This window comes from Macrobrachium nipponense, chromosome 1, assembly GCF_015104395.2.
Source record: "Macrobrachium nipponense isolate FS-2020 chromosome 1, ASM1510439v2, whole genome shotgun sequence".
NCBI classification, from domain to species: domain Eukaryota; kingdom Metazoa; phylum Arthropoda; class Malacostraca; order Decapoda; family Palaemonidae; genus Macrobrachium; species Macrobrachium nipponense.
This window is the reverse complement of record NC_087200.1, coordinates 200,843,983-200,868,271: the sequence shown is the minus strand read 5'-3', so window position 1 is coordinate 200,868,271 and position 24,289 is coordinate 200,843,983.

Below are 24,289 nucleotides of genomic sequence, written 5' to 3'. Positions count from 1 at the left end.
AGTGTTATGCAAGGCCTAGGTTGTTTAGGACCTTATCTGAGTTGTCTTCTAGGCCAGCGAGCAACCAGTAGACCCCCCCCGGCTACAGGTTGCCCCGCAGCGTCTGTCTGGTCTATTGGGCCAAATGTTCTTCAAGGCCTAGGCTTGTTTAGGTCCTTGTCGGAGTTGTCTTCTGGACAAACGAGCAACCAGTAGTCCCCCAGCTACTGGGTTGCCCCCCAGCATCTGTCTTGGTCTAGTAGGCCAAGTGTTCTTCAAGCCTAGGCTTCTTTAGGTCCTTATCAGAGTTGTCTTCTAGGCCAGCGAGCAACCAGTAGTCCCCTGGGTACTTGTTGCCAACCAGCGTCCGTCTGGTCTAATGAGCCAGAGTTCTTCAAGGTCTAGTCTAGTTTAGGCCCTTATCAGAGTTTTTGTTGTCTGGGCCTGCGAGCAACCAATAGTCCCCCGACTACTGGTTGCCCCCCAGCGTCCGTCTGGTCTATTAGGCAAAGTGTTCTTCAAGGACTAAGCTTATTTAGGTCCTCATCGGAGTTGTTTTCAGGGCCAGAGAGCAACCAGTAATCCCCAGCTACAGGTGGCCCCCTAGCGTACGTCTGATAGTGGGCCAGTGCAAGTTTTTTACAAGGCCTAGTCTTGTATAGGTCCATATCGGAGGTTGTTTTCCTAGGCCAGCGAGCAACCGGTAGTCCCCCGGTCTACTGGTTGCCCACCAGCGTACCAAGTCCTGGTTTATTAGGCCAAGTGTTTCTTCAAGGCCTAGACTTGTTTTTGTTAGGTCCTTATCGTAGTTCTTTTCTGGTCCAGCAAGCAACTAGTAGTCCCCCGGCTACTGGTTGCCCACCAGCGTCCGTCTGGTTTATTAGACCAAGTGTTCTTCAACGCCTAGACTTGTTTAGGTCCGGTTATCGGAGTTCTTATTTTCTGGCCACAAGCACCAGTAGTCCCCTGGCTACTGGTTGCCCACCAGCATCCGTCTGGTTTTATTAGGCCAGAGTTCTTCAAGGCCTAGACTTGTTTAGGTCCTTATCGAGTTCTTTTCAGGGCCAGCAAGCAACCAGTAGTCCCCCGGCTACTGGTTGCCCACCAGCGTCCGTCTGGTTTATTAGGCCAAGTGTTCTTCAAGGTCTAGACTTGTTTAGGTCTTTATTGGAGTTCTTTTCTGGGCCAGCAAGCAACCAGTAGTCACCCCCGGCTACTGGTTGCCCACAAGCGTCCGTCTGGTTTATTAGTCCACAGTGTTCCTTAAGGCCTAGACTTGTTTAGGTCCTTATCGGAGTAGTTTTCTGGCCCAGCAAGCAACCAGTAGTCCCCCGGCTACTGGTTGCCCACCAGCGTCCGTCTGGTTTATTAGGGCCAAATGTTCTTCAAGGCCTGATTGTTTAGGTCCTTAGCGTAGTTCTTTTCTGGGCCAAGCAAGCAACCAGTAGTCCCCTGGTCTTACTGTTTGCCCACCAGCGTCCGTCTGGTTTTATTAGGCCAGTGTTTTCATCAAGACCTAGACTTGTTTAGTTCCTTATCGGTAGTTTCTTTTCTGGGCCGCAGCAAGCAACCAGTAGTCCCCCGCTACTGGTTTCCCATCACCGTCTGTCTGGTTTATTAGGCCAAGTGTTCTTCAAGACCTAGAACTTGTTTAGGTCCTTATCGGAGTTCTTTTCTGGGCCAGCAAGCAACCAGTAGGTCCCCCGGCTACTGGTTGCCCACTAGCGTCCATCTGGTTTATTAGGCCAAGTGTTCTTCAAAGCCTAGACTTGTTTAGCTCCTTATCGGAGTTCTTTTCAGGCCAGAAAGCAACCAGTAGGTCCCCCGGCTTACTGGTTTGCCCACCAGCGTCCGTCTGGTTTATTAAGCCAAGTGTTCTTCAAGGCTAGACTTATTTAAGTCCTTATCAGAGTTGTTTTCAGGACAGCAGCAACCAGTAGTCCCCCCCCGGCTACTGGTTGCCCACCAGCGTCCATCTGGTTTATTAGGCCAAGTGTTTTCTTCAAGGCCTAGGCTTTTTAAGGTCCTTATTCGTAGTTCTTTTCTGGGGCCAGCAAGCACCAGTTTGTCCCCCAGCTACTGGGTTGCCCACCAGCGTCTGTCTAGTCCAGTATTCCAGTGTTCATCAAGGGCTTAGGCTTGTTTGGTCCTTATCGGAGTTGTTTTTCAGGGCCAGCAAGCAACCAGTAGTCCCCCGGGGGCTACTGGTTTGCCCACCAGCGTCCGTCTGGTGTATTAGCCAAGTGTTCTTCAAGGCCTAGGCTTTTTAAGGTCCTTATCGGAGTTCTTTTCTGGGCCAGCAAGCAACCATAGTCCCACCCCCAGCTATTGGTTGCCCACCAGCGTCTGTCTAGTTTTCATATTCCAAGAGTTCTTCAAGGCTTAGGCTTGTTTTAGGGGTCCTTATCAGAGTTGTCTTTTCAGGGCCAGCAAGCAACCAGTAGTCCCCGGCTACTGATTGCCGCCCACCAGTCGTCGGTCCTGGTTTTAGTTAGGCCCAAGATTCTTACAAAGGCCTAGGCTTTTTTAAGGTCTTATCAGAGTTGTTTTCAGGGCCAGCAAGCAACCAATAGTCCCCCGGCTCCTGGTTGCCCACCAGCGTCGGTCCTGGTTTATTAGGCCAATGTTCTTCAAGGCCTAGGCTTTTTTAAGGTCCTTATCGGAGTTCTTTTCTGGGCCAGCAGCAACCAGTAGTCCCCCGGCTACTGGATGCCCACCAGCTCTGTCTAGGTCCAGTATTCCAATTGTTCTTCAAGGCTTAGGCTTTGTTTAGGTCCTTATCGGAAGGTTGTTTTTTTTCAGGGCCAGCAAGAACACAGTAGTCCCCCCGGCGACTGGGTTTTGCCCACCAGCGTCCGTCTGGTTTATTAGGCCAAGTGTTCTTCAAGGCCTAGAGCTTTTTTAGGTCATTATCGGAGTTGTTTTCTGAGCCAGCAAGCAACCAGTAGTCCCCTTCCCCCGGCTACTGGTTTGCCCACTAGCGTCCGTCTGGTTTATTAGGCCAAGTGTTCTTCAAGGCCTAGACCTTTTTAGGTCCTTATCACGTTGTTTTTTCCAGGGCCAGCAAGCAACCAGTAGACCCCCGGCTACTGATTGCCCACCAGCGTCCGTCTGGTTTATTAGGCCAAGTGTTCTTCAAGGCCTAGACGTTGTTTAAGTCCTCATCAAGGTTGTTTTCAGGGGCCAGCAAGCAACCAGTAGTCCCCCGGCTACTGTTGCCCACCAGCGTCCGTCTGGTTTATTAGGCTAAGTGTTCTTCAAGGCCTAGAGCTTTTGTTTTTTAGGTCATTTATCGGAGTTGTTTTCTGAGCCAGCAAGCAACCCAGTAGTCCCCCGGCTACTGATTGCCCACCAGCGTCCGTCTGGTTTATTAAGCCAAGTGTTCTTCAGGCCTAGACTTGTTTAAGTCCTTATCAGAGTTGTTTTCAGGGCCAGCAAGCAGCAGTCAGTAGTCCCCCGGCTACTGGTTGCCCACCAGCGTCCATCTGGTTTATTAGGCCAAGTGTTCTTCAAGGCTAGGCTTTTTAAAGGTCCTTATCGAGTTCTTTTTTGGGCCAGCAAGCAACCAGTAGTCCCCCGGCTACTGGTTGCCCACCCAGCGTCCGTCTGGTTTATTAGGCCAGTGTTCTTCAAGGCCTAGGCTTTTAAAAGGTTCCTTATCGGAGTTCTTTTCTGGGTCAGCAAGCAACCAGTAGTCCCCCGGCTACTGGTTGCCCACCAGTGTCCGTCTGTTATTAGGCCAAGTGTTCTTCAAGGCCTAGACTTGTTAGGTCCTTATCGGAGTTGTTTTTAGGGCCAGAAAGCAACCAGTAGTCCCCCGGCTACTGGTTGCCCACCAGCGTCCGTCTGGTTTATTAGGCAAGTGTTCTTCAACGCCTAGACTTGTTTTAGGTCCTTATCGGAGTTGTTTTTTTCAGGGCCAGCAAGCAACCAGTAGTCCCCGGCTACTGGTTGCCCACCAGCGTCCGTCTAGTCCAATATTCCAAGTGTTCTTCAAGGCCTAGACTTGTTTAAGTCCTTATCAGAGTTGTTTCAGGGCCAGCAAGCAACCAGTAGTCCCCCGGATACTGGTTGCCCACCAGCGTCCGTCTAAGTCCAATATTCCATGTGTTCTTCAAGGCCTAGACTTATTTAGGTCCTTATCAGAGTTGTTTTTTTCAGGGCCAGCAAGCAACCAGTAGTTCCCCGGCTCCTGGTTGCCCACCAGCGTCCGTCTGGTTTATTAGGCCAAGTGGTTCTTCAAGGCCTAGACTTGTTTAGGTCATTATCGGAGTTCTTTTCTGGGCAGCAAGCAACCAGTAGTCCCCCGGCTACTGGTTGCCCACTAGCGTCCGTCCTGGTTTATTAGGCCAAGTGCTCTTCAAGGGCCTAGACCTTTTTAGGTCATTATCGGAGGAGTGGTTTTATGGGCCAGCAAGCAACCAGTAGTCCCCCGGCTACTGGTTGCCCCACTAGCGTCAGTCTGGTTTATTAGGCCAAGTGCTCTTCAAGGCCTAGACCATTTTTAGGTCATTATCGGAGTGGTTTTCAGGGCCAGCAAGCAACCAGTAGTCCCCCGGCTACTGGTTGCCCACCAGCGTCCGTCTGGGTTTATTAGGCCAAGTGTTTCTTCAAGGCCTAATGTTCTTCAAGGCCTAGACCTTTTTAGGTCATTATCGGAGGAGTGGTTTTCTGGGCCAGCAAGCAACCAGTAGTCCCCGGCTACTGGTTGCCCCCCAGCGTCCGTCTGGTTTATTAGGCCAAGTGTTCTTCAAGGCATAGACCTTTTAGGTCATTAATCGGAGTTTGTTTTCTGGGCCCAGCAAGCAAAACCAGTAGTCCCCCGGCTACTGGTTTGCCCACCAGCGTCCGTCTGGTTTATTAGGCCAAGTGTTTCTTCAAGGCCTAGACCTTTTTAGGTGATTATCGGGAGTTTGGTTTTTCTGGGCCAGCAAGAACCAGTAGTCCCCCGGCTACTGGTTGCCCACCAGGCTTCCGTCTGGTTTATTAGGCCAAGTGTTCTTCAAGGCCTAGACCTTTTTAGGTCATTATCGGAGTTGTTTTCTGGGCCAGCAAGCAACCAGTAGTCCCCCGGCTACTGGTTGCCCACCAGCGTCCGTCTGGTTTATTAGGCCAACTGTTTCTTCAAGGCCTAGGCTTTTTAGGTCCTTTATCGGAGTTCTTTTGGGTTTCTGGGCCAGCAAGCAACCAGTAGTCCCCCGGCTACTGGTTGCCCACTAGCGTCCGACTGGTTTATTAGGCCAAGTGTTCTTCAAGGCCTAGACCTTGTTTTTAGGTCATTATCGGAGTGGTTTTCCGGGCCGCAAGCAACCAGTAGTCCCCCGGCTACTGGTGCCCAACAGTCGTCCTGTTTTATTTATTAGGCCAAGTGTTCTTCAAGACCTAGGCTTTTTAAGGTCCTTATCGGAGTTGTTTTCTGGGCCAGCAAGCAACCAGTAGTCCCCCGGCTACTGGTTGCCCACCAGCGTCCGTCTGGTTTATTAGGCCAAGTGTTCTTCAAGGCCTAGGCTTTTAAAGGTCCTTATCGGAGTTCTTTTCTGAGCCAGCAAGCAACCAGTAGTCCCCCGGCTACTGGTTGCCCACCAGCGTCCGTCTGGTTATTAGGCCAAGTGTTCTTCAAGGCCTAGACTTGTTTAGGTCCTTATCTGAGTTGTTTTCAGGGCCAGCAAGCAAACCAGTAGTCCCCGGCTACTGGTTGCCCACCAGCGTCCATCTGGTTTTATAGGCAAGTGTTCTTCAAGGCCTAGACTTGTTTAGGTTCTATCGGAGTTGTTTTTCAGGGCCAGCAAGCAACCATTAGTCCCCGGCTACTGGTTGCCCACCAGCGTCCGTATAGTCCAATATTCCAAGTGTTCTTCAAGGCGTAGACTTGTTTAAGTCCTTATCAGAGTTGTTTTCAGGGCCAGCAAGCAACCAGTTCCCTGGCTACTGGTTGCCCACCAGCGTCCGTCTAGTCCAATATTCCAAGTGTTCTTCAAGGCCTAGACTTGTTTAGGTCCTTATCGGACTTGTTTTCAGGGCCAGCAAGCAACCAGTAGTCCCCCGGCAACCAGGAGGTTAGTTCTTCAAGGCCTAGACCTTTTTAGGTCATTATCGGAGTTGTTTTCTGGGCCAGCAAGCAACCAGTAGTCCCCCGGCTACTGGTTGCCCACCAGCGTCCCCGGTGGTTTATTAGGCCAAGTGTCTTCAAGGCCTAGACTTGTTTAGGTCCTTATCGGAGTTGTTTTCTTTGCAGCAAGCAACCAGTAGTCCCCCGGCTCCTGGTTGCCCACCAGTGTCCGTCTGGTTTATTAGGCCAAGTGTTCTTCAAGGCCTAGGCTTTTTAAGGTCCTTATCGGAGTTCTTTTCTGGGCCAGCAAGCAACCAGTAGTCCCCCGGCTACTGGTTGCCCACTAGCGTCCGTCTGGTTTATTAGGCCAAGTGCTCTTCAAGGCCTAGACCTTTTTTAGGTCATTATCGGAGTGGTTTTCAGAGCCAGCAAGCAACCAGTAGTCCCCCGGCTACTGGTTGCCTTCCAGCGTCCGTCTGTTTTATTAGGCAAGTGTTCTTCAAGGCCTAGACCTTTTTAGGTCATTATCGGAGTGGTTTTCAGGGCAAGCAAGCAACCAGTAGTCCCCCGGCTACTGGTTGCCCACTAGCGTCCGTCTGGCTTATTAGGCCAAGTGTTCTTCAAGGCCTAGACTTGTTTAGGTCCTTATCGGAGTTCTTTTCTGGGCCAGCAAGCAACCAGTAGTCCCCCGGCTACTGGTTGCCCACCAGCGTCCGTCTGGTTTATTAGGCCAAGTGTTCTTCAAGGCCTAGACCTTTTTAGGTCATTATCGGAGTTGTTTTATGGGCCAGCAGCAACCAGTAGTGGCAAGCCCAACAGGTAGTCACCGGCTTTTTAACTGTTGCCCAACCAGCGTCCGTCTGGTTTATTAGGCCAAGTGTTCTTCAAGCCTAGGCTTTTTAGGTCATATCCGAGTCTTTTCTGGGCCCAGCAGCAACGGAGTAGGTCGCCCCCGGTTTTCTACTGGTTGTACCCACTAGCGTCCGTCTGGTTTATTAGGCCAATTAAGCCTTTTTAGGTCTTCAGTCCTAGACTGTTTAGGTACGTACGGAGTGGTTTTCAGGGCCAGCAAGCAACCAGTAGTCCCCGGCTACTGGTTGCCCACCAGCGTCCGACTGGTTTATTAGGCCAATTGTTCTTCAAGGCCTAGACCTTTTTTAGGTCATTTCGGAGGTTTTCTGGCCAGCAAGCAACCAGTAGTCCCCCCGGCTACGGTTGCCCACCACGTCCGCTTGTTTATTAGCCAAGTTTTTCTTCAAGGCCTAGCCTTTTTAGGTCATTATCGGAGTGGTTTTCTGGGCCAGCAAGCAACCATAGTCCCCCGGCTACTGGTTGCCCACGAGCGCCGTGGTTTATTAGGCCTGTTCAAGGTCTTTTTAAGGTCCTAGTTCATGATATCGGAGTGTCAGGGCCAGCAAGGCCACCTTTTTAGTAGGGTTTTCCGTCCCCCGGCTACTGTTGCCCAACAGCTCCGTCTGGATTATTAGGCCAAGTGTTCTTCAAGACCTAGGCTTTTTAAGGTCCTTATCGGAGTTGTTTTCAGGGCCAGCAAGCAACCAGTAGTCCCCCGGCTACTAGTTGCCACCCGCCGTCAGTCTGGTTTATTAGGCCAAGTGTTCTTCAAGGCCTAGGCTTTTAAAGGTCCTTATCGAGTTCTTTTCTAGGCCAGCAAGCAACCAGTAGTCCACCGGCTACTGGTTGCCCACCAGCATCCGTCTGGTTTATTAGGCCAAGTGTTCTTCAAGGCCTAGACTTATTTAGAGGTCCTTATCGGAGTTGTTTTCTGGGCCAGCAAGCAACCAGTAGTCCCACCCCCGGCTACTGGTTGCCCACCAGCGTCCGTCTGGTTTATTAGGCCAAGTGTTCTTCAACGCCTAGACTTGTTTAGGTTCTTATCGGAGTTGTTTTCAGGGCCAGCAAGCAACCAGTAGTCCCCGCAACCAGGAGTTCTTCAAGGCCTATACCTTTTAAGTCATTATCGGAGTTGTTTTCTGGGTCAGCAAGCAACCAGTAGTCCCCCGGCTACTGGTTGGCCCCCGGCGTCCGTCTGGTTTATTAGGCCAAATGTTCTTCAAGGCCTATACCTTTTTAGGTCCTTATCGGAGTTGTTTTCTGGGCCAGCAAGCAACCAGTAGTCCCCCGGCTCCTGGTTGCCCACCAGTGTCCGTCTGGTTGTTATTAGGCCAAGTGTTCTTCAAGGCCTAGGCTTTTAAGGTCTTATCGGAGTTCTTTTCTGGGCCCGCAAGCCAAAAACCCGTAGTCCCCCCGGCTACTGGTTGCCCACTAGCGTCCGTCTGGTTTATTAGGCCAAGTGTTCTTCAAGCCTAGACCTTTTTAGGTCATTATCGGAGTGGTTTTTTCAGAGCCAGCAAGCAACCAGTAGTCACCCCCGGCTACTGGTTGCCCACCACGTCCGTCTGTTTTATTAGGCCAAGTGTTCTTTCAGGCCTAGACCTTTTTAGGTCATTATCGAGTGTTTTTCAGGGCCAGCAAGCAAAACCAGTAGTCCACCCGGCTACTGGTTTGCCCACCAGCGTCCGTCTGCTATTAGGCCAAGTGTTTTTCAAGGCCCTAGACTTGTTTAGGTCATTATCGAGTTCTTTTCTGGGCCAGCAAGCAACCAGTAGTACCCCCGGCTACTGGTTGCCCACCAGCATCCGTTTTGGTTTATAGGCCAAGTGTTCTTCAAGGCCTAGACCCTTTTTAGGTCATTATCGGAGTGGTTTTCAGGGGCCAGCAAGCAACCAGTAGTCCCCTGGCTACTGGTTTGCCCACCAGCGTCCGTCTGGGTTTATTAGGGCCAAGTGTTCTTCAAGGCTAGGCTTTTTAAGGTCCTTATCCGAGTTCTTTTCTGGGCCAAGCAAGCACCAGTAGTCCCCCGGCTACTGGTTGCCACTAGGCGTCCGTCTGGTTTATTAGGCCAAGCGTCTTCAAGACCTAGACTTGTTTTAGGTCCTTATCGGAGTTCTTTTTCTGGGCCAGCAAGCAACCAGTAGTCCCCCGGCTCTGGTTTGCCCACTAGGCGTCCGTCTGGTTTATTAGGCAAGTGTTCTTCAATGGCCTAGACTTGTTTAGGTCCATTATCGGAGTTCTTTTCTGGGCCAGCAAGCAACCAGAGTCCCCGCGGCTACTGGTTGCCACCAGCGTCCATCTGGTTTAATTAGGACCAAGTGTTCTTCAAGGCCTAGACTTGTTTAGGTCCTTATCGGAGTTCTTTTCTGGGCCAGCAAGCAACCAGTAGTCCCCCGGCTACTGGTTGCCCACCAGCGTCCGTCTGGTTTATTAGGCCAAGTGTTCTTCAAGGCCTAGACTTGTTTAGGTCCTTATCGGAGTGGTTTTCAGGGCCAGCAAGCAACCAGTAGTCCCCCGGCTACTGGTTGCCCACCAGCGTCCGTCTGGTTTATTAGGCCAAGTGTTCTTCAAGGCCTAGACTTGTTTAGGTCCTTATCGGAGTTCTTTTCTGGGCCAGCAAGCAACCAGTAGTCCCCCGGCTACTGGTTGCCCACCAGCGTCCGTCTGGTTTATTAGGCCAAGTGTTCTTCAAGGCCTAGACTTGTTTAGGTCCTTATCGGAGTTGTTTTCAGGGCCAGGGAGCAGCCAGTAGTCTCCGGCGTACTGGTTTGCCCACCAGCGACCGTCCTGGTTTAATTAGACCAAGTGTTCTTCAAGGCCTAGACCTTTTTAGGTCATTATCGGAGTTGTATTCTGGCGGCCAGCAAGCAACCAGTAGTCCCCCGGCTACTGGTTGCCCACTAGCGTCCGTCTGGTTTATTATTAGGCCAAGTGTTCTTCAAGGCCTAGGCTTTTTAAAGAGGCCTTATCGGAGTTCTTTTCTGGGCCAGCGAGCCACCATAGTCCCCGGCTACTGGTTGCCCACCAGCGTCCGTCTGGTTTATTAGGCCAAGTGTTCTTCAAGGCCTAGACTTGTTTAGGTCCTTATCGGAGTGGTTTTCAGGGCCAGCAAGCAACCAGTAGTCCCCCGGCTACTGGTTGCCCACCAGCGTCCGTCTGGTTTATTAGACCAAGTGTTCTTCAAGGCCTAGACCTTTTTAGGTCATTAATCGGAGTTGTATTATGGCCAGCAAGCAACCAGTAGTCCCACCCCCGGCTACTGGTTGCCCACTAGCGTCCGTCTGGTTTATTAGGCCAATTGTGTTCTTCAAGGCCTAGGCTTTTAAAGGTCCTTATCGGAGTTCTTTTTCCTGGGCCAGCGAGCCACCAGTAGTCCCCCGGCTACTGGTTGCCCACCAGCGTCCGTCTGGTTTATTAGGCCAAGTGTTCTTCAAGGCCTAGGCTTTTAAAGGTCCTTATCGGAGTTCTTTTCTGGGCCAGCGAGCCACCAGTAGTTCCCCGGCTACTGGTTGCCCACCAGCGTCCATCTGGTTTATTAGGCCTAGTGTTCTTCAAGGCCTAGAACTTGTTTAGGTCGGCCTTATCGGAGTTCTTTTCTGGGCCAGCAAGCAACCAGTAGTCCCCCGGCTACTGGTTGCCCACCAGAGTCTGTCTAGTCCAGTATTCCAAGTGTTCTTCAAGGCTTAGGCTTGTTTAGGTCTTATCAGGTAGTGGTTTTCAGGGCCAGCAAGCAACCAGTAGTCCCCCGGCTACTGGTTGCCCGCCCACCAGCGTCTGTCTAGTCCAGTATTCCAAGTGTTCTTCAAGGCTTAGGCTTGTTAGGTCCTTATCGGAGTGGTTTTCAGGGCAAAGCAAGCAACCATTAGCCCACCCCCCGGCTACTGGTTACCCCCTAGCGTCCGTCTGGTTCATTATTCCAAGCGTTCTTCAAGACAGGCTTGTTTAGGCCCTTATCGGAGTTGTTTTCAGGGCCAGCAAGCAGCCAGTAGTCCCCCGGCTACTGGTTGCCCCCTAGCGTCCGTCTGGTTCATTATTCCAAGCGTTCTTCAAGACAGGCTTGTTTAGGTCCTTATCGGAGTTGTTTTCAGGGCCAGCAAGCAGCCAGTAGTCCCCCGGCTACTGGTTGCCCCCTAGCGTCCGTCTGGTTCATTATTCCAAGCGTTCTTCAAGACAGGCTTGTTTAGGCCCTTATCGGAGTTGTTTCAGGGCCAGCAAGCAGCCCGTAGTCCCCCGGCTACTGGTTGCCCCCCTAGCGTCCGTCTGGTTCATTATTCCAAGCGTTCTTCAAGACAAAGGCTTGTTTAGGTCCTTATCGGAGTTGTTTTCTGGGCCAGCGGGCAGCCAGTAGTCCCCCGGCTACTGGTTGCCCCCTAGCGTCCATCTGGTATAGTGGGCAAAGTGTTATGTGAGACATGCTTGTCGTTGTCTTCTTTAGGATCCTCATTCCAGCGTTCTTTCCAGAGATCATTATATTTTTTTGAGTCTAGTCTTTAGTTCTCAATTGTAGTATCCTGTGTTAGTACTATCTCCTGTGACTTTATCTCCTCTGGTCGGTTTACTGTATCTGCAAAGAAAAAGAAAAAAGATTAACTTGAAAGGGTGAGAGAGAGACTTCTAGCACTCGCACATTCATTCCCTTACACTCTTCCATCCATCTACCGTTACATTCACACAAGCATTTATACTCACAAGCATTCACACGAGTGAGCGCTCACTCTTTCTCTTTCACACACAGACAAGCACTCAATCTCTCTCCACCTAACTCCCTCTTTCGGTTGTCTTATGGTTACTTTCTCAATATTCCTCCTGGATTCTGAAGAATGGAAGAGGATGGAGAAGATTCATTACTCCTTTCTTTCTCTCATCCGAAATGTGAAGAAATGGATTCTTTAGGCTTCAAATCCATTGTTGCATCGGTGTGATCCAGGAAGGGAAATCGAAAATTCTCCAGATTGAGGAGGAGAGTAGCCTACTATTCCGAAGAAAGGCGAAACATTCCGATTCAGATTTGAAACAGCAGCTACTTTGGGCTGTGAATTTTGGATGGGGTCGGGGTTGGGGCTTTTCTTTCGATGAAATTTTGAATTTCACGATGGGTCTTCGGATGTCTGTCGATTCTGTGAAATATATCATCTCATTTTTTTTCCTTTTCTTCTTTTTCTTTTTTCCCAGGTTCATCCCTCGGAAGTCGGAACTCTATCACGGAGATCCCGGAACTCACGGAATTACCCTCATGTCTTTCATATTTCTAAAGATATTTTTAATATTAAGGCACCATTTTAAAGGTAAAATTCTCGGCTTCAATTTGATATATGTAACTTCTTGGATTTTGTGTGTAAATGGCATTAAAATCTTGTTAAATGACTGCGGCCTAAGTTAAGTTTTCGTCGCCGAATTTCATTTAGATGTCGACTAAACTATTTGATACCTTTATTCAGTGCAGAAAAGATAAGAAAAAAATTAGGGAGAGTATTTCCATCAAATACTTTGTCTTTGAAGCTTTTTACAATCAAATTCATTTTAATGAACGCGAAGAATAACATTTTGGGTTTACTATATATATTAACGAGAATAGAAATTACAGCATTTCAAAATGATCTAAAATACAGGGAACTTTAAGACTACATATATAAATCAAACTGGTCGAACAGAAAAAAATTTATAAACCAAATAATTCTACATCAAAGGGTTCTGATAGGTCCCTAGTACTATTTTCAAAAGAAAGAAAGAAAAAAGAAAAAAAAGGGGCAACTAGCAAATTTTTAAGGGGGCAAACACCCCCGAAATCGCGATGTTTTTACTTTCGCGTTATACTCCTAAACTATGCATTTTATCGAGGACATTATTATATACGAAATTAAAGTAGAGTAAATGACATTTCTAATGATGATAATGATGTTTGTTTTTCTTTGTTCGTATAGTACCTATGATTCAACAAAATGTTGATGATTAAAACCTTGAAAATAAAGTTTTTTTTTCCGATTTTAGTCTTAACTTTTTATGAGTATTTTCTGAAAAACATTTTCATCGTTTATTATATTCAAAATTAATTTATATATATATATATATATATCTATATATATATTATATATATAGATATATAATGGGGTACAATAACATACATCTTACTCAATTTATGAAGGTGGTATGGTTCGAAAAGGGTTCCAAATTAAAGAGCGGAACCGGGATCAAATTTCTTACCACATAATTCCCTAGTATTACCAAAAAAGAAGAATAAGAAAATAAAAACGCCCGGTACCCTGTCAAAATGTTTAGGGGGCAAAACCCCCGCGAAATCGCGTTTTTGTTTCATTTTCGCGTTATACCTAAAAAAAATGCATTTTATAAAAAATATAATTATTATTACGAAATTAGTAGATTAAATTACCTTTCTGATGATATATGATATGTATACTTTGTGGTATTATAGCACCTCTGATTAGACAAAAGTTGATGTTAAAACCCTGAAAATGCATTTCTTTTTTTTCTAATTTTGTCTTCCAAGTTATTTAATGGACATTTTCTAAAAACGGCTTTGCTGCACTATTAATTGATGTGAATAATAATAATAATTGATGTGAATAATAATTCGACTCAGAAGGCTTTAATCCTAGATCATATTCTTTATAATTGCGAGGTATTGCCAGTTACAAACGCTAGCATTGTTTATGATAAATATTTTAAATGCTGTGGTCCTGACTCTTTTATGTGCATTAAGATATGGTTTGATACACATTTGATGTCAATCTATTCCAAAATTGAATACATTTTCATACATCTCCCAACAAAAAGCCTGGGTCACGCCATGTCATAGCACAACACTGTAATGATAGCTATGAGAAATAATATTAGATAGGGTAGCGTAAAACATAAGAGAGAGAATAATCAGAGTAGCACAGTGAAAATAACGAGAGAGAGAGAGAGAGAGAGAGAGAGAAGAGAGAGAGAATTGAGTTTTCTGTGTGGGAGTCAAATTTAGTCAACAACCCAGAGGACGTAAGAAACTTATTGAGGCAACCGGACGCTGGCAAGATGGGTGAGCGGCAACAGCCACAACACGTCCCTGTGAAATCTTAAAGAAAGAAGAGAGGAGGACCAACCGCCGTCATACAATAAAGAAGCAAGACTTTGCCAGTGATCCTAAACAGGGTTTCTCAAGTTGTAATTTGTGTAAACTGTAACTTGTATTCTTTGCAATAGTAAAGAAAACTCCTGAGAGACTACTATTACTAATCCAGAACTACCAATTAAAAAGACGAATAAAGACTTAAACATAGAGCCAGATCGTAGAACGAATCATCTAGAAGAGAGAAGCAGGTAAGAGATATTAAAACACGAACACTACAGTCTCTCCCATTCTGGTGCCAGCAATTGTGGAAGCCAGGAGACGTAACGTGTAGTGAATATAGTTAAATAAATAGACACATTTCGACAGTTACAACAGTGAAACTAATCGACAAACAGAACTTAGAATTAATAACGATGGCGAAGAATAAATAGTGATCGATAAAATCCTGCTATAAGACCTCAAGGAAATAAGTGAAATAAACTTTATTGTTCACAACAAGGAGAGCAGTTTTCCCTCGAAGCTGTAATGATAGCTATAAGAAATAATAGTAGATAGGATAGCTTAAAAACCGAAAGAGAGAGAATAATCTAAGTACAGTAAAAAAAAAAAAACAAAAAAACGAGAGGAGAGAGAGAGAGAGAACTGAGCTTTGGTGTGTGAGTCAAAATTTGATCAGCAAGACTATACTCTGTTTTTTTTTTTCATCTGTCTATCCGCCTATGGTGTTTGCGCATGGCAACACTGCGTCCCGGGCTTTATATAATATCCTATTTGAATATTAACGGTGTAATTCGCATACAGTAAAATTAAAACACTTTCCAGTTGCAAATGTACACCCAGATATCCCTTTATTTACCTAAAATTTGAGACGTAACGTAACTATTTAAGCACGGGACGCAGTGTTGCCATGCGCGACCACCACAGGCGATGGACAGATGGAAAAAAAAACAGAGTATAGACATAACAAAACCTTAGTCACAGGGCGTTGAGCCATAACACCGTTGCAATTAAAATCTTAAGACCGCCATAAAATCTTTGACCTGTAAACCTCGCACCAGACTTAGTCAACTTCTATCTATAATGAAGCTGCACCTCCAGGAGGAGTATTAACATGTTAAATTAATTGACTCCACCTGGAAGAGGAGGAATTAACAGGTTAACCCCACCCAAAAGGGGATGGGTGGGGGAAGATAAGAAAAGATCTGCTCCACGAATGAAGAATACATTTGGGCAAAGAACTAGAACCTACACCACCTTATAGACCGGCAGCCCGGACCATTGAGATACAACGATCGAGATACCGACTGTAACCCCTACTGGTATTTAAGAGTAGACTTGTAAACTGTGAAACTGCCGCTGCCGAAAAATAATATGGGTGGCTTACTTACAAGCACCACTAATTGCTTGTTAGATTTTGGGTCTAGATCCAGTATTATGACGGTACCAGATGAAAATAATATGTAATATATCTGCAGACTACTGATTACTGAATGACCAGTGACAGACATTTTGGAGGGTGGGTTCCCCCCTGACAGACGCACTGATCTAACTTAGGAGATACCAAGTAAAAATTTTGTACTATAATTGCACTGCACATCCTAGAATGCTGTGGTGGTAACGACAGATATTTTAGTTGGTGGTTACCCCTGACAGACACCCCACAACGAGTGGGGGGAGGGGAGGGGGAGACAGGATCTGCATCCAACATCGGAGATACTAAGTAAAATTTGTACTACAATAGCACTTCATATCCTAGAATGCTGTGATGGTAATGACAGACATTTTAGTGGGTGGTTTCCCCCTGACAAGAACACACCCTAACAGATGGGCAAAGGAAGGGCAAGCCCTGATAATCAATGTCTAGATAGTATAGTAGGCTACTATTGACACCCGTATTATACATTATCGTGAGATATTTATTAAATATTCTTATCCTTTCTATATCCTTTGTATTTATTTAACACAAAAATTATTTATTTGTTTCGTATAAATAATAGTCATCTGTAGGCCCATAATAATTCAGTCATATTATTATTTTGTCAAGCAAGCAACTGACTTCAATCATAGTCCTTGCTTTAGCTTTGTTTACGAGATGGAAATTAATGTAGCGGTGGCTGGAAGACTGGCACTGTAAACTAGCATGTAAGTTTATATCATTATTAGAGTTATTGCTGTAAAATGTCTATGTACATAACCATTTGTTAAATAGAGTAATACGCACCCATTAAATAGATAGTAATTAATATGTAAAAGAAAAGGCTGAAATTTTTCTAGTTATTCCAGTTCTACATTTAACAGAAAATTAAATGTAGAACCCTTGGTGTGGAGTGTAAAGAAATATCTTTATGCTTTTCGTATATTTCTGTTGTACTGAAAAGTACATTATGTCTTTTGTTTACTTTGATGGTGGTTGGAACTATGGGCATTTGTTTAATGGTAATTTGTTTTATGCGACTTTGTTTACTATTGAGCCTGAATAGTTCTTGAAACTGACTGTTTGACAGTTAAATATCCACTCACTCTGTCTTTTGAGTATTTATATTCAGCGGTGCAGAATCCAGGCCAGAGGCAGATTCCAGTAGGACAGTTTTTCCAGCGGGAGAGTCCGGATTCCAGTCCAGAGACCAGCACAGAAAGCAGTCCAGAGCGGAGTTGGCACCAGACCTTTGAGATTTTCTGACATTTTTTTATCCTGGAGTTTTCAAGTGTCATGGAGCGATAAACTCCACCCTAGGCCGAGCGATAGGTTTCATGTTTCGGAGAGAAGGCAGCACGAGTAACTGGGACTTACCATCTAACCACGAAAGACCAGGATCTAAAGAAACGTAAGTCAGTTGAGAGACCTTATGCAGGCTCAAAAGGTTTGATCTGTTTCTTTGATATAATTTACGTTTATTATAGTTTAAATTATGGTCGCCAACACGTCGAAAAAATTAAAGTAAAGGATTTTATCATTATAATTACCATTATACTTGTGCCTTTGGTTTATAAACCAGTAGAGTTTCATTTTGACTAAGATTAACTACGAACGTAATTCAAATATATTTTTTCTTATTTACGTTTTCACGAAGCTAGCTTGCTGAATTTCTTTCCTTCTCATTAAATTTGTCGATTAATTTCTTACGTTAAATTGATTCTTTTCAAGGAGTGTATATTCTTTTTTATTATTTTAGGTCCTTTACATATGGTAGATGAGTTACTGTGGAGAGGAAGTGGTGCATACATCCGAAGACAGCTTTTTTGGGTGATTTCCTCTCAAGACGAGAAACGGCAGTTCAACATCTATAATTTCACTTATTAAAACTCAATAAGTTTTCTTTGTCTTTGGTTTAAATCCTCACTGTCAATTCATAATTTTTACCATATAATAACATATGTAATATATAGGGTACAGATCATAATAATTGCACTATAGCCTACTCTGTTTGTTTTATCGAACGAGCAGGACTACCTTCTTTTGGTTTCAAACTGACTTTCATACTAATGAAATCATGATACATTTTTGTATTATCATTTTTATGAATGAATATTGTTGTTACTATAGTCGATTTTTTTTCGGGCGGTGTAAAATTCGTCAGATATAATACACCTGACTGAGGAAGGACACAGAGGATCTCTGTTTTTTAAACAATCTCTCCACACACCAAGTTATTTCGAACATTTCCATTCTCTCAAGAAGATTATGAATAAATATAAGACCAAAGAAATAATCACCTAGCATTAATGTAAAGAAAACAAGAGAAATGAAAAATTAGTGCGATTGTGAATTTTTTCTATCGTTAATGTTTAATGAGTAAGTGTTTAGCGAATTGTTAGGGTTTAGTGAGTAAGCGTTTAGTGAATGTTTATGAGTAAGTGTTTGATGAATGTTTAGGGTTTAGTGAATGTTTTACTGAGTCTTGAAGGTTTAGTGAATGTTCTGTGAATGTATGAAGGTTTATTATGTAAGTATTCAGTGAATGTTTTGTCTTTAGGTGGGTTTTAGTGAATCTTTTGTGAATGTTAAGTGAGCGTTAGTAAAATGTCTTGTGAATGGTAGTGTTTAGTGAATATTTCGTGTGTCAGTATACAGTGAGTGCTTAGGGTTTTAGTGAATGTTATGCGAATGTTAAGTGAGTGTTTTGTGAATGTCTTGTGAATGTAGTGTTTAGCAAGTGTTTAGTGTGTAAGTGTTTATTGAGTTTTTAATGAGTGGAGTTCATTCACTGTTTAGGTATTTAATAAGTATTAGGGTTTGGTAAGCATTTAGTATTTAATGAGTGCTTAGGGTTTAGTGAGTGTTTAGTGTTTAATTAATCTTAGAATTAAGTGACTATTTAGTGAATGTTTACCGAGTGTTTGGGGTATAATGAGTATTTAGTGAATTTAGTGTTTTAAGTGTTTAGTGAGCATTTAGTGTATCGTGAGTGCCTAGTGAGTGTTGGGTATTCAGAGTGTTTTGTGTTATTGAGTGTGAGTGTATGTTAAGTGAGTGTGTGTGTGAGTGTATGTTAAGTGTGTGTGTGTGTGTGTATATATATATATATATATTATATATATATATATATATATATATATTATATATATATAGTGAATGTATGCAAGTGTGAGGCTTACTAAGTGCACTGTGAGTGTTAGTGTTTAGTGATTGTATTACATTACTGTTTAGTTAGTGCTTCGCTACTGTATGCAAAGAAACTCCTGTATTTACACAGGAACCATTTATGCTTGACACTACTTAGATCCAAGAGCAGATGCTTAGGCCTTGACCACTATGGTTGTAGTGCTTAGGGCCATGTTTTCGTAGGGTAATTTTTCTCTGTGAAATTGGGTCGAACAATATTAATAATAACAATAATAATAAAGATGAAAAAAAGTAATAGTAATAAAATATAGTACCAAGAGCTGGACCGAGACCTTTCAATATGGCCTCCGAAGTCATTCTCGGTAAGGAGATCGCTACTTCAGTGACTGACGCCCATGCCTTGCATACAGCTGACATATTTACCACTTCGGTTGTCCGATTTTTATAACTGTGTTGGAGACGCAGTATAAATTATATTAGCAATGGTAAATACATTGAACAGACGTGAGGATATAATGTGATGTTAGTGCCTGTCTACTGGATATAATGAGCAATTAAAGTAGAAATATTACTAGGAGAAAATTGGCCGAATAATGGTTGTCAAAGCCAGCATAGATAGAATGTATTGAAACACATTACATAGGCTGCCTTTGGTGCGTGCTGGCGGGAAGTTAAGAGACAAACACATTTAGCTGGCTTTAAACATCAAACTGTGGAAGTATCATTTTTATACGAGTTTAAATTTTCTTACCAGAATATAAATGGTACTGATGCTTGGTGATAGTGTACAGATCAATTTGAGTGAGGCAACAGAAAATAAGTGGACTACTAGATAATTGACATGATATTATAGGCCAACTTAATTTGGGAGTCAGAAGCTCCAAGTTGTATGATCGTCAACTTCGGGAGGGGGAATAGAATGGCTGAAAATGTTTTAATGTTTATAGTTAGCCTATCATGAACATTCATTCACATTTCCGTTTCCAGTAATTATTTGTGTTGTGATTAATACATCATCTCCTTTTGAATAACAATCGAACTCCCATATCTGATAAAAATTTCATTTCATCCACACGAACCAACAGCAACTAAAGAACAATTCAGTTATGGTAAGACACATTGGTCTACGAACCTCGACATGGCTGCAGTGCCCTAACTATAGCCAAGAAAAGAAAAAAAAATGACCAAAGACACTATTAAAACGAGAATACTTATCTTACATTTCTTTATTTTAGAGGAGGAAATGAAGCAGTAGGCACCCATATGACTGGTTTTAATTATTCAAAAATGGCTCAGCATACATACTTGTAGCTGTTGTCACTTGTGACCCCCCCCCCCCCCCCCCGCCCCATTCAGATAAATACTACTTGTGTGAAGTAATAACTCCACACCAAAGGATAGTGCTAATATATATATATATATATATATATATATATATATATATATAATATATATATATATATATATATATATATATATATATATATATATATATATATATATATATTTGTTTGTGTGTGTGAAACTATAGAAAGTAGACCAGGTCTCATACATAGTTTTTTATATAGATGGGATGGAATTAATGAAGTGAAAATATTCCATAATTCAATAGGAATTTTAAAAAAAATAACTCCGGCAGTAATTCTTATCCTGAAACATCACAATATTTCTTGAATTTTTTGCCTTTTACATTTTATCAGGCTCACGATTTTCAGATAATTACCATATTTATAATGTTAATATTGCCTACGATAGATTTTGAATCATTTCAAGGTGTCCCATCTTTCCCTTCTAATCGTGGGTTATGTTTGTGAAGGGGTAACTACCCACTAAAATGTCTGTCATTACCACCACAGTACTCTAGGATGTGCAGTGCTGTTGTAGTACACATTTCATTTGGTATCTCCGATGTTGGATGCAGATCCTGTCTCCCCCCTCTCTCTCATCTTCCCCACTCATTGTGGGGTGTCTGTCAGTGGGTAACCACACACTAAAATGTCTGTCGTTACACTGCAGTACTCTAGGATGTGCAGTGTTATTTTAGTACAAATTTTACTTGGTATCTCCGATGTTGGATGCAGATCCCGTCTCCCCCTCCCCTCCCCACTCGTTGGGGGGTGTCTGACAGGGGGAAACCCCCACTAAAATGTCTGGTAGTATCATCACAGCTTTCTAGGATATGAAGTGCTATTGTAGTACAAATTTTACTTGATATCTACAATGTAGGATGCAGATCCTGTTCCCCCTCCCCCTCCCCACTCGTTGTGGGGTGTCTGACAGGGGGAAACCACCCACTAAAATGTCTGTCATTACCACCATAGGACTCTAGGATGTGCAGTGCTATTGTAGTGTAAATTTTACTCGGTATCTCCTAAGTTGGATCTAGATCAATTAAACCCCCCCCCCCCCAACCCCCCCCCCCCCCCTTTTCAGTGCGTCTGTCAGGAGGAACCCACCCTCCAAAATGTGTCACTGGTCATTCTGTAATCAGTAGTGTCTGTAGATATATTATATATTATTTTCATCTGGTAACTCATATATTGGATCTAGACCCAAAATCTAACAAGCAATTAGTGGTGCTTGTTAAGTAAGCCACCTATATATTTTCGGGCAGACGGTCAGTTTCACAGTTTACAAGTCTACTCCTAAATAACAGTAGGGGTTACAGTCGGTATCTCGATCGTTGTATCTCAACGGTCCGGGCTGCCGGTCTATTAGGAGGTTGGGCCAAATTCGATCCGGGGTACCTGATTTTCAGAACGCCAGGAGAAGAGTTCAAGAGGCAGAGGACTGGCAGCCGCCGTACACTAAAGAAGCAAAAACTTTGCCAGTGGTCCAAACCAGATTTCCCATTTGTAACTCATAGTTGTAACTTGTATTCTGTGCATTAGTAAAGAACGAAACTGCTGTTCGTCTCATTCAAACTTCTCCTGAGAGACTATTAATTTTACTAATCCAGAACTAACGTTAAGAAGAAGCATAAAGTCAAACATAGAACCCGATTGCAGAATGAATCATGAGGAAGAAGAAGCAGGTAAGAGAACATACACTCGAACACTCTTGAAGCATAACATATTTGGTTGCCAGCCAATTGTAGAATCCAGGAGACGTAACGTGCAGTGAATATCGTTAAATAAATACACATTTCGACAGTTACAACAGTGATACCAATCGACAAACAGAACTTAGAATTAATAATGACGGTGAAGAATAATAGTGATCGATAAAATCCTGCTTGAAGATTTCAAGGAAATTAAGTGCAAGACGTCAAGGAAATTAAGTGCAATCATAAACTTTAAACAACAACGAGAACAATTTTTTTCCCCTCGAAGAAAAGAAACAACGAGACGTAGCGTGTTATGAAACGGAGGCATAACAAGTGCGCAACAAAGACATAACATCATCGAGCCGAGAAGTGGAACTGCAGCAGCCGACAAGAACTCAAATAGATGTCTATAAATAATCTGTTAGAGACGGATGAGTGCATTGCAATTGAACGAAAAACATTCCCATTAAAGAATCAACGTTACTGAAGAATTTTCGACAAGGAAGAATCTTTGCCGAACAAGGAAACAAAAACAATAGTCAGCGTCAGTCAAGATTGATTTTGAAACACAACAGGTGAATTCGAGTGCCGACAACGAAGCAATTGATATCGGAATCAAAGTAAAAAGAACGACAACAAAAACATACGTAAGTTGTGATGAAGCTGAATTTTTTTATTCTCTCTATAAGTGTGTGAAAAGATTGTGTATACTTTCACTTAGAAAATATAAAACTTTGTTCTTAATTCTCTCTCAAGGGTATAAAGATTTTTATCAATTTTTGTTTTGTTGATAGCTAGGAAGTCTTGACATTTTTTTTTTTACACTTGGTTGGTGATATATAATTTTCAATACTTATGTTTGTGTCCCATTTATTTGAATAATTTCTTTTAACAGGTTGTGCACTTTGAGTTCAAATTAACAATTTTTTTTATTTTTTTATATATTATTATACCTTTGAAATAATGGTGCATGAAAAAAATTTTTTTAGGTACTGTTGTGCATAGTGAACCATACACATAATTTTTCTTTGAATATTGTGCTGTATCATTTATTTTGAATAATTTTCATGATATTTTTGTGCCCAATTTCACATATGATTTTTTATGCTGTTGTGTAATGATGAGTAGCATATGTGAATAATTTTTTGGGGGAAATGCATAAAGCCTTTAAGGAATTACTGGACACTGTTCAGAGATAGCTCATACTTAATTCAAGACCAACACGAAACAGACGCAGTCGAATCCCAGTCCCAATGTCACAAACCTTAGTGATTCAGGGAAAGACTAACCTTAATAACATAACTAACATTAATAACCATCAACAGTGCCAATAACACTAATATTAATATTACTAATAGTACAAACACGTTCCGAAATGGAAGAATGAATCAGGCAGCTGTAATATAACACAAGCTACACGTTTCTGTGGACAAGTTGAAGATTCCATGGAGACAAAAGTAGGCTAGAATCATACACAGTGAATCATTGGCATTGGTTAGCTGATGCTGACAGCCACATATCTTCAGGGGAATAACAGATGAAAGAGCTAAAATTAATGAAGCCTTGCTTCTCTCTCTCTCTCTCTCTCTCTCTCTCTCTCTCACACACACACACACACACACACACACACACATATATATATATATATAATATAATATATAATATATATTATATATATATATATATATCTATATATATATTATATCATATATATACATACATATATATATATATATTATATATATATATGTGTGTGTGTGTGTGTGTGTATGTATGTATGTATATATATATATGCATATGCACACACACTTGAGAAAGGTAATTAAAGAACATGTGATTACCTACATGACAGTAAACTACGAAATAGTAGGAAATGTGGAAGGACAAGAAAAACAATAAGAAAGGGGAAAGAGTTCATAGGAATATGATTTATTACCATAGAATTCATAACTCTCCTTTCCTCTACTGCACATCTGACTGAAGTCATAAAAGTAATAACAATCAATGGCATTATTCTACTCATTTCCTTCACGCAACGTCATCCGAGAGAGAAAGAATGTGGAAAAATGGTTGAGAAAAATGAATTCCATAAAATGACATAAATTTGAGCTACTGTAACCTCCATTATACTGAACAAGTGACGCCGCTGCAAGAAATATTACGGATGCACATAATCTGCAGACACCTGGAATGTTGGAGAAGTTGATGCAATTAATAAATTAATATGTAATAAAATGAAGGCGTAAGGCGTTATAGATATAAATGTGACTCTGGTCTGAACACCAGTCTTTCAATTGAGATGGGGCAGGCGTTAGCGACTGATGCACATATGAGATGGCAGTGATGCGTCCTTGTTTTAAGTATTTGTTGTTGTTTTAGTCTGGTGTTCAATTAAAATCCCAATCAATACATGGAATTTTGCAGACAATATTTCTATCTTTACGGGGACTATTTTCTATAAGCATGTTTTTATATTATATGATAAAATGCTATTATTATATGATATAAAAAACATACTTATGGAAAACAGCCCTCGAAAAGAAAGGGATTATTGTATACAAAATTCCATGTCTGGATTGAGATTCATTTTACTAAGGTCAGAACAGTAAAGAATTAAACACCAGATTAAAACAACACAAATACTTATTAAGAACAGGTCAGACTAATAATACTCTATTTCTAATTTAAGTGAAAAGTCCAACAAGATAATTTTTAGATGACAAACCCAGT